Below are 11881 nucleotides of genomic sequence, written 5' to 3' on the forward strand. Positions count from 1 at the left end.
ATTAGATAAATTCTCTCTTCTCTAAAAGGTCTGATTTGAGGTTTAGAGGATAAGGTTTTGTATATAAACTGAGATATAAAGATGCACGGAACTTATAATATTGCTTTAAAATTATTTTCACACTCAAGGAAACACAAAGAAGGATAGATGTTTTCAATCATAGTTTGGTGTCAGATGCAGTTCAAAGCCAGGCTGTAATTGACTTAATTGGGGAAGATTATTTAAGATCCCTGAGCATTGTTTCTCCATCTATAAATGAGAAAAAAATGTCTTACCTCACAACGTCATAGATGTGCAAAATGGCAAAGAGAGTTTTTGTTTTGTTTTTACAAAATAACGATTATGTAAATAGTATCAGATAACTTAGCACCTATTAAGATGTGGTAACCCTATTTGCATGCACTATTGTACACAGTAAAAGTTTTAAACCTCAATGCTATCCAGATCTAACGTTTAGATAGTTGGATGTTCTCAAGGACAATTATGTGATTGTTTATTCGGATCACAATAAACTGTGGAAAATTCTGAAAGAGATGGGAATACCAGACCACCTGACCTGCTTCTTGAGAAACCTATATGCAGGTCAGGAAGCAACAGTTAGAACTGGACATGGAACAACAGACTGGTTCCAAATAGGAAAAGGAGTATGTCAAGACTATATACTGTCACCCTGCTTATTTAACTTATATGCAGAGTAAATCACGAGAAATGCTGGGCTGGAAGAAGCACAAGCTGGAATCAAGATTGCCGGGACAAATATCAATAACCTCAGATATGCAGATGACACCACCCTTATGGCAGAAAGGGAAGAGGAACTAAAAAGCCTCTTGATGAAAGTGAAAGAGGAGAGTGAAAAAGTTGGCTTAAAGCTCAACCAACATTCAGAAAACGAAGATCATGGCATCTGGTCCCATCACTTCATGGGAAATAGATGGGGAAACAGTGGAAACAGTGTCAGACTTTATTTTTTTGGGGCTCCAAAATCACTGCAGATGGTGACTTCAACCATGAAATTAAAAGACACTTACTCCTTGGAAGGAAAATTTCTTCTGCCACATCTTTAAGTAGCTGGCTTTTGTTTGAAGATTCCTCTGAAATGCCTGCCTTTTTGATTCTATAGGAAAAGTGATCTTCCTGTAATTGATTTTTATACCTATTTAAAAATTGTCTTATTCTGTCTTACATGATTTTCTGTTGCATATATATATATGTATATATACATATGTGTGTGTGTGTTTGTGTGTGTACTATATTTTAGGTTAAAAAAATATTATTTTGCAGTGCTTCCCAGCAATTTTAATGTATTTTAATTTCTACAAGAATTTTAAAAAACAAACTTTCTAAGCTTCATTTATTTTTCATTAAAATTACACCCTCTTTGATCTTTACTTCTTAACTGATTTTATTAATTGCCATTTGTTCTATAAGAAATTCCTGCCATCAGATGCTTTGCTACAAGAGAAATTCACATAATAAAAATGTTAATTTTTAATTTTATAAACACTAAAATGAAATATGATTACCATAAAGTATGGAAGACATTTTAATGGTAATTGAAAACATCAGATTTAATATTACTTAGAAAAAAATATAATAATTTGTCATCCCTAAACTTCAAACGCTTTAATGGCTCTTAGAATGAATCTTAAACGTCTGCATGAGTCACAAATCTCGTATCTTCAGAACATTGCTCTTCTCTAGTGTCATACCTTCTTATTCTTGGTTGAATCCTGTGAGTATTGAAATTGTTATTTGTGCTTCCTGGAAGGGTTTGCTCTCAGGGCTTAGCATGGCTGACTTCTTATCTCAGCTTAAGTATCACCTCTTAAGTCAGTCCTTGACCGGCTAGTCTGAAGCAGTACCTACACTATCCTCTGTTCCTATGACTTCTTTTCTAATACATATATCAAACATTTCTCCGGTTTCATGTATAGTGGTTTCAGATTAGTAATAGAAATTAAGAGTTAAATTGATTTAACTGTGGTCACTGATGTAACCGAATATCAAGGTAGAAATCAACATCATTCAACTAGAGACTGATTGCTCAGTTTCTCTAAGATTCCATCTTGGCCTCATTAGGGATATGGCAGTGGCAGCACCAGCTATAGGAATCCCAACCATAGAAAGAAAGAAGCCTTTTTTTTTTTTTTTTTCCATTTCTCTTAAGAGTAAAGCAACTTTTTCCCTAGAAGTTAAGCACAATATTCCCGTCATGTTTCATCAGCTATGATTGTGTTATATTACTATTCCTGAAATGACATAAAGTCGGGTGAATGCAAAAACTGCTTTAATTAGGTTTGGGTTGCTTAACCAACCACTTGCAAAGAAATGAAATTACTTTTAGAATTACTGTGTTCATACCTTTTACTGAGTGAGATGTCAGCTTTCACAGAAGTTTATGAGCTATATGAGAAAAGAGTAAACACCCCTGCTCCCCCCCCCAAAAAAAAAAAAAATCAGAGCAAATAGATGCTGAGGAAGCAAACAATTTGCATTACTACCCAATTTTCATTCTTCATATCACTCTAGCCATCTCAAATAATTTACTTTTATGTTTTTAAATTGATTTTCTTTGTCTCCTCAAAAATAATGCAAATCCATGAGAATAAGGATGTGGTATGTTTGGCTTACTGCTGTGTCCTCAAAGGCTAAGTTTGACACATGGCATATAAAAGAACACCTGTTGTAAAAAAAAAAAAAAAAAAAAGCCATTCCACCACTCCACTTGTTCTTTTCTCTAGTGAAATTCTACTCATTCTCTTTGTTTTAATTTTGATACATCACTTTATCTATTAAAATTCTACTGACCTACCAAACTCAGTAGCATAAACATCACAGAATAATTGTGTATTTAATCATCTGTGTCTGGCCATGAGAATATAAACTCCAAGAAGCTGGTCTTTCTTTCTGATTTGGTCAGTGTTGAGCATTATTTCTACAACTCAACATATATTCTCTATATATTTGCTAAATAAAGGAATAAATGAAGGAAACACTATATATAGGTTGTTTGAAAGTGTCCTTTCTTTCAACTAATGTTACACTTGGGGCTGAAAAAGTATAGGAAGCGTCAGTTTAGATATAGATATGGCAGCCCTGCTGTTATAGTCTAAGGTGGTAAAAGCCTATAATCACCGTAAATAACACATATAAGTTAAAAAATGTGTAACAAACAAGCAAACGGATGTCAGTACTGGTGTTCATAGTGTAAGGAGGTCCCTGGTTCAATCCCAGGTATCGGCACCTCCCACGCGCACTCAGCCTGATCGTTAGACTGTTGCTCCTCCTTGCCTGAATAAAGGTAACCTGTCTCTGTTGAGGTCGTCTTCCTTTCAGCATTGTCTCCTCTCGATCTGTACCTTACATTTTTGGTGCCGAAACCTGGGAGAGGGCAAAGCACTCGCCTCTCTCTCCCTCTCTCTCTCCCTCTCTCTCTCCCTCTCTCATTGTTTGCCCTTATCCCAGAATCTGGGAGCATGGTGGCCACCCACCAAGCTGACTTTCTGCCAGGGCTCATAAGCTCCCTTCGGGGATGCCCTGTGCTTTTGTAAGCAGTGCACATCTTATCCTAAGGTTTTATTGGTGATTCGTGTACCCCCAGGCCTCTGGCTCTATCCCCTCTTCTCTCTCTCTCTGACGACTTCCGCAACAGGGAACCCTTGCCATTTGACCACTCTGCATCCAACATTCCACTCACTCCGGCCCCTAGATTAAGGTAAGATCTGGATAGTGTTCTAGAGGTACCCTAGAATACTGTCCTGTCCGGGTCCTGGGGACCCCTGGCATAAGGTCACTGTAAGTGACAGTGGGGGATGCTCCACCTCGATATGGAGCTCTCTTCTCATAACTCCTATTGTGACTATGGGTGACAACCCAAAGTCACAATAGGAACCTCTACTTACCTCCCAGTCATGGGGTCCGGCCAATCTATCCCAAAAGATTCCCCTCTGGCCTGCGTCCTCAAAAATCTCAAACCACTCTTACTCACTGAACTCAAAGCTAGCTGCTTGAAATGGCTCTGAGTACAGATCTGGCCTCAGTACCAATTGGACAATCAAAACCACTGGCCTGAATTTGGTGCATTTGACTTTTACATCCTTCAAAATCTTACCAACTTCTTCAAACGGAATGGCAAGTGGTTGGAGGTCCCATATGCCCAGGCCTTTTGGGCCCTTCAGAACAGGCCCTCCCTCGGCAAGGCCTGCTGCACCTATGAGGTCCTTCTATACACCTTGCCTCCCAAACAAAAGGGCCCTTCTTCTTCAACTAACAGCCAACCGTGACCTTCTGCACCCCCAGAGTTTGACCCCGTGGACAAGCCCCTCCCTACCAGCCACACCATCAAACCCCCCTTCCCCCTCACCGAACTCACATACTGACTCCGAAACGTCTCCTGAGTCTCCCCCAACCCTACTACCCCATTTCTCCAATTCCCCATCCCTGCTTCCCTCCCCCGCCTGCCAAGCAATCACATACCCAGCACTTTTTCCCCTGAGAGAGGTGGCAGGACCAGAGGCCCCACCCGAATCCATGTGCCATTTTCATTGTCAGACATGAGCCAGATTGAAGAAAAGTTAGGATCATTTTCTAAAAACCCTACCAAATACAGAAAAGAATTCCTGAGGCTCACCCAGGCCTATAATCTCACATGGAGTGACATATATTATATTCTACAGATTCTACATGCCTTTTTCCTCAATCCCCAACTCGCGTTCTCTCCCTTTGCCCCGCTTAACCCTGCCAGTGTATTACCCACACCTTCTACAGCAGGCCTTCCCCTGCATAACTGTAGTCTCACAGTGGGTCTTACCCAAAATCCCTTCCAACACTCGACAGATCAGCCCATCTTAGACCCTAACACCCCATACTGGTTCATTGATGGCAGCTCTCAAAATCCCCACCCTTCACAGCAAGATATGCCATCATCCAGGGAGACCTTCATCACAATCATGGGAAACAGATAATTGAAGCCTCACCTCTGCCACCTCACGCCACCTCCCAACAGGCAGAACTAATAGTCCTCACCTGAGCTTTGACCCTGGCTAAAAATCTCAGAGTTAACATCTACACAGACTCCGAATACGCCTGTAACATCCTTCACTCAAACATCCTAATACAGAGGGATCCAGTTCCTCACCCAAAAGGGATCCCCATTATTAATTCTGATATGATCCCAAACTTCTAGAGGCTGCACTCTTGCCAGACAGAGCCGCCATCCTCCACTGTAGGGGACATCAAAAGGGGAGTCTCATAGCATCCTACAACAATACCGCAGACCAAAAAGCAAAGGAGGTAGCCCTGTCCCATCCCACCCTCCAGTCCCCGTCATCTTAGCCCTGAACCCATCCGACCCTCCCACCACCAGAGAAATTCTCTCCTATCTATACTCACTCTTCCATCCTTTGTCCAAGGTACTCCAACAGTTCATCTACAACCACTGCCCCACATCGACAGCTGACCAAAAATATTTGGATGACCTTACCTGTTCCTGTCAGACATGTCAACAAACTAATCCCAATTCCAACCTTAAACCTACATCCTTTCCAACCCATCAAATGCGAGGCAGTCTCCCAGCACAAAATTGGCAGATAGACTTTACTCATATGCCCCAGTTCGGAGAGTCATATCTCCTGGTCCTTGTAGACACATTTTCGGGATGGGTAGAAGCATTTCCCTGGAGAAGGCAATGGCACCCCATTCCAGTTATCTTTCCTGGAAAATCCCATGGAAGGAGGAGCCTGGAAGGCTGCAGTCCATGGGGTCGCTAAGAGTCGGACACGACTGAGCGACTTCACTTTCACTTTTCACTTTCATACATTGGAGAAGGAAATGGCAACCCACTCCAGTATTCTTGCCTGAAGAATCCCAGGACAGGGGAGCCTGGTGGGCTGCCGTCTATGTGGTTGCACAGAGTCGTACACGACTGAAGCGACTTAGCAGCAGCAGCAGCAGCAGCAGCAGCAGAAGCATTTCCCAGCACAAACAAAAGAGCCCACACTGTGGCCCAGGTTCTCCTCACAGAAATCAACCCCTTGGGCTAAGCCCCTTTGAAGTTACATTTGGAAGACCCATAATCCCTCCCAGACTTCCCCCTAAACCTCCTCCCATACCAAACTCCTATACTCCCCTCTGGCAGCAGAACCCTGCAGTGCCCTCTGGGAATATGTCAACCACAACTTGCATACTATTGACCCCCAAGCCCCCTTGCCCCCTCTACAAATTGGAGACATGGTCTCTCTGTCTGAAAATCCCCAGGGTGACCTAACCCCAAAGTGGCAGGGACTATTCAAAATCCTCCTCATTACCCCAACTGCAGCTGAGCTCAAAAAGGTTGCTTCCTGGGTACACCCTCTCTCGCCTAAAAAGGGCTACCTCCAATTCTGCACTGCTCCCCATAATGGACACCTATCAGGTCTCCTTCATAGGGCCTACCTCCTTAAAAATCACCCAGCAACAACCTCTGTCGACCATCCAAGAAGATACTGAATGACCTGGACACTCTTCAACCTACAATTGTGCCTGACCCAGCTACTTGGTGTCATCTGCATATCTGAGGTTATTGATATTTCTCCCAGCAATCTTGATTCCAGCTTGTGCTTCTTCCAGCCCAGCATTTTTCATGATGTACTCTGCATAGAAGTTAAATAAGCAGGGTGACAGTATATAGTCTTGACATACTCCTTTTCCTATTTGGAACCAGTCTGTTGTTCCATGTCCAGTTCTAACTGTTGCTTCCTGACCTGCATACAAATTTCTCAAGAGGCAGATCAGGTGGTCTGGTATTCCCATCTCTTTCAGAATTTTCCACAGTTTATTGTGATCCACACAGTCAAAGGCTTTGGCATAGTCAATAAAGCAGAAATAGATGTTTTTCTGGAACTCTCTTGCTTTTTTGATGATCCAGCAGATGTTGGCAATTTGATCTCTGGTTCCTCTGCCTTTTCTAAAACCAGCTTGAACATCTGGAAGTTCATGGTTCACATACTGCTGAAGCCTGGCTTGGAGAATTTTGAGCATTACTTTACTAGTGTGTGAGATAAGTGCAATTGTGCAGTAGTTTGAGCATTCTTTGGCATTGCCTTTCTTTGGGATTGGAATGAAAACTGACCTTTTCCAGTCCTGTGGCCACTGCTGAGTTTTCCAAATGTGCTGGCATATTGAGTGCAGCACTTTCACAGCGTCATCTTTCAGGATTTGGAATAGCTCAACTGGAATTCCATCACCTCCACTAGCTTTGTTCATAGTGATGCTTTCTAAGGCCCACTTGACTTCACATTCCAGAATGTCTGGCTCTAGGTGAGTGATCACACCATTGTGATTATCTGGGTCGTGAAGATCTTTTTTGTACAGTTCTTCTGTGTATTCTTGCCATCTCTGCTTAATATCTTCTGCTTCTGTTAGGTCCATACCATTTCTGTCCTTTATCGAGCCCATCTTTGCATGAAATGTTTTTGGTATCTCTAATTTTCTTGAAGAGATCTCTAGTGTTTCCCAACTATGGCCTCTCCTAAATCCTCCCTCTGACAACCGACACCTGACCCGCCTTCTTAACTCCTCCTTCCAATTCTTCCAACACACACAACACACATCCCATTGCTGGATATGCATGTCACTGTCTCCATCACCACACAAAGCAATCCCTTTACCCTCCACGTGGTTGTCACAGGGCAACTATACCTCCCCTCCCCAACAAAACACCACACAACTCATTGGGCAAATTTCTGACAATATCCTTCTTTCAGCCCCTTCAAACCTAACCTGTATCAACTACTCTAGCTCCAACTACACTGGTCTTACAAACTCCAGTCCCTCCTTCTGTCCCACTTGGGTTCTCTGGAACAGCACAATAATTGCACCAACCCGGGAATCTTCAATCTCTGTGGGACTTACTCATATTCATGTCTTTCCCCGGACCCCCTGGACCTTGCATCTTGGTCTTCCTGACCCTGGGTCTGACAACCCTCTAAGGATAAGGGATACAACAGATAGTCGACCCCCAAGTGGAACAGTCCCACAGGAAAAAACGAGCTATCGTGGCCCCCCTCCTGATTGGGACCAGCATAGCGGCAGGATTGGGGGCATCTCGACCTCAGCCCTTTTCTACTACAAGCTATCCCAGGAATTTAATGAGGATATGGAACAGGTGGTGGAATCCTTTGTTTCAGTCCAAAGACAAATTAACTCATTAGCTTCTGTGGCCCTAAAAAACAGACGAGCCCTGGACCTTCTCACCACGAAAAAGGGAGGAACCTGCCTTTTCCTAGAAGAGGACTGCTGCTATTTTGTAAATGAAACAGGCCTATTCCAGGAAAGGGTCAGAGAATTTAGGGACAGAATCAAACGCTGCAAAAAAGAGTTATAAAATCTTTCCACTCCCCAAAGCCTGTTCCAACTGGCCCTCCCTTGGGTTGCTCCCTTTCTTGGGACCATTAGTACTTATTATCTTACTTATTTGGTCCGTGTTTCTTCAATCTCTTTCGAAGGTTTCTCCAAGATCAGATTTGGGCCATCTCTCGAGATCAAGTCAAGACCATTCTCCTTATTGAGAGCCTCACCTCAACACCAGAAAAAGGGGACCCTGGGCCCTAGGACAGTCCTTCATTCCAGACCCAGAGCTGTCGCCCCGACCCAGCAGGAAGTAGCCAGAGAGATACAGCCCCCTTTTTCCCCATCTTTTTTATGATTTCACAGTCTGGAATGAAGGAGTCCTCAGGCCTAGAAAAGAAGATAAAGACATCAAAGGCCTTGGGCCTGGAAAAAGAAGATAATGACCTCAAGGGCCCTTGCTGAACCACCTGACTTCAGGGATGACAAAACTGAACTTTAAGCCCCACTACGATACTCCAGGCAGATTGTATCGGCCCAGGACCCTACACCCCGGGCCCCAGGAACACCCACCCTGGTTCATCCGCAAACTGCCATCTCAGCTAAAGATTACCCAGCACGCCCTGCCTGACTAAATCTTCCCGTATTGCTTCCACAAAACCTTCCCTTAAATATGAAGACTCCCTGATCCCGCACATGCTCAGCCTAGTTGTTAGACCAACTGTCGCCCCTCCTTGCCTGAATAAAGGTAACCTGTCTCCGTTGAGGTCATCTTCCTTTCTTCATTGCCTGGTCTGGAACTGTACCTTACACATAGGAAGACTGCTGAAGTCTGACTGGGCCTAACTAAATAAAACTGATTATACACTCTGGCCCTGAGCCTGAAAACAAACAAACAACAAAAACAAAAAACAGATTTCAGTGCTCAGAAATAAAGAGGCCTTCAGATAACTAACACAAGAGTAAGTTTTTTAATTTATGATGAGAGAGAGCTGTGACATGAATCATAGTAACTGAAGTCCAAATTGTCACAGCATTCATTCCTTGGGTATCCTATATGAAAAGTCAAGCATCCAAAGTATGCTTTGGTAAGTGTAAAAAAAAAGACAAAAAAACATCTACCTATGAATGTGTGTATGCATGTGTCTATATCTATCATCTATATTGTGTAGTTAAGACATATTAAAATTCTTTCCCATGATATAAATAACTGCCAGTTATATGAAGATGAAAGTCAGTTGATCAAAACAATTTTAGCCAAAATAATTTGAGAAAACTTCTCACAGAGTTTGCCCAATTCAACCAAAATATTTAAATACTTAACTAAAAATTATAAAATTCTGCTTTAATATCCTCTTGCTTTCTGTTTTATTTTTTTCTTATGATCCAAAGCGTATATTTCACTTTATCCTCTTATGTATGAATGCCACTTTTATGTCGCAGATTTAACTACCAATTAGACCGTTTCTACAACAGTTTCTACAACTTGTTTCTACAACAGCTTCCTTCTTAGAAAATTTGCATCACATTCACACTTTTTGTTTCTCTTAGTCATTTGGAGCAAGCTGGGTTTTCATTAAGTGTGAATTTTGTGGTTAAAACTTCTGTGTAAACTTTGAAATATACTTCATTTGAGCCCCAAAGAAGGAACAATGTGATATACTGTTTCATTTTTTGTTCTTCACTTTGTCAAGAAATTTACTCAAGCTTGGAATTTCATAAAACTTTTGATGTCAACTCATGTTACCAACCACTTTTTCTATTGCTTTATTCAGCTGGACTCCTTGTTGACTAGGGCTTCTGACAACTGTGAAAACACTTTTTTGGGTTTTTTGAGTCATTTTAAAAGAGGTTGGTTAATTTTGCTTTGTAGTTCTTGGTATATTATAAGGCATCCTCAATATGTCATTGCTCTGGAAATGCATATATTTTCATATAGGTGTGTGTTGTTTTCTTTTTTAAAAAATTTTCTTTTTGATGGTCATCTTGATGTAATGAGAGAGGTTGACTTCATTTCTAAATAAACCAATGTGGTATAACCAAAATAATATTGGCTGCACATAGGAGAGAGTTATGGATGTGTTTGTCATTAAACACTTCATGGAAACTTTTAAGATGTTCATATTTTACTTGAGGATAGGACATTTCTATTTTATTTTTTTTTTTATTTTTTTTTCTTTCTTTCTTTTATTTTATTATTATTTTTTAATTAAAAAAATTTTTTTTTAATTTTATTTTATTTTTAAACTTTACATAACTGTATTAGATTTGCCAAATATCAAAATGAATCCGCCACAGGTATACATGTGTTCCCCATCCTGAACCCTCCTCCCTCCTCCCTCCCCATTCCATCCCTCTGGGTCGTCCCAGTGCACCAGCCCCAAGCATCCAGTATCGTGCATCGAACCTGGACTGGCATCTCATTTCATACATGATATTTTACATGTTTCAATGCCATTCTCCCAAATCTTCCCACCCTCTCCCTCTCCCACAGAGTCCATAAGATAATATCTTCTCAAATTTAACTAAAAAATCTTAGTAAATGTTTTTAAATGAGTTAAAAAAAAAAAAACCAAAAACATTGGCAGGAGATGGCATGACTAGATTATGTAACAGTTGGTACCAGCATATGGAAAACAGGGAATTTCCTTCATTCCTTTCTTAGGCTTGCCAGGAGCAAATTAGGATGGTCTTCAAAACTATAGCAGGATTATTCAGAACAATTTTCTTATCCATGCTAGCCAGTGGTAATTACGTGAGTAAGGAAGACTTGTAGATTGATATCAGAACCTAGTACACACACACACACACACACACACACACACACACCCCCAAGGTGGACCAGGTCCTATTTGATTATTTCTATAAACATATAATGCTCCTTATAAGAGAACTGAGTCATTAGCACTACTTAAGGAACTCAGTGTTAAAATATACTTATTTTTATCTGCATTTGCTGCATTGACACATCACTGAGGAATGAATGAGCCATTTTTTCTCTTGCTGCTGCCACAGGGCCCCTGCTGCCACTAAGAGTGCCACTTCTTTCCCCTGTGATTCATCAGTTTTAGACTTCTTGACACCACTGTCATCTCCAAAATGTTGAAGGAAGGATAATCTTAAAATGTCACACTACCCTCCAGTCATCAAGGACAGGAAAAGCATATCAGGAGGAAGGTTAAAAGGGAGAAAGTAAATTTTAAAAGTTAAATATAACCTGATAATCCAGCCAAACAAAACTGTGGGTACAAATTGTGGTCACAGTAACATTATTTCTAAACCTTGCTAGTTTGTCCTTTTAGCTGGATGACCTCATCATCCCCCTCCCAATTCTCCTCACTGTATGTCATGTTCTTTCATCTGTAGTCCTTAGTTCTAAAATGTGAAGAGACCCCAGCATTGCCATTGTATCAGTACCTCCTAGAAGGACTTTATTCTGCTGGTGCCTCAAAAACTGCAAATCACTCACAGTGACAGTGACCATATGTTATGTTTTTAATTTTCTGAGTTGACAGAACAGTCTAAATTCCTCAGATTGACTTCTAGAGATAGCTAT

The 11881-nt window shown here is 41.3% G+C and overlaps 1 long non-coding RNA gene across 1 annotated transcript in view; it reads left to right on the forward strand.

The window, feature by feature from the left end:
- Nucleotides 1–9971, forward strand: part of LOC123334688 — an 86077-nt gene extending 76106 nt beyond the window's left edge. The window contains exon 2 of the long non-coding RNA XR_006552737.2: nucleotides 8484–9971. This is a non-coding gene — a long non-coding RNA (uncharacterized LOC123334688). The remainder of the gene's footprint in view (nucleotides 1–8483) is intronic.
- Nucleotides 9972–11881: the final 1910 nt, after the last annotated feature.

Source organism: Bubalus bubalis, chromosome 8, assembly GCF_019923935.1.
Source record: "Bubalus bubalis isolate 160015118507 breed Murrah chromosome 8, NDDB_SH_1, whole genome shotgun sequence".
Lineage (NCBI taxonomy): Eukaryota > Metazoa > Chordata > Mammalia > Artiodactyla > Bovidae > Bubalus > Bubalus bubalis.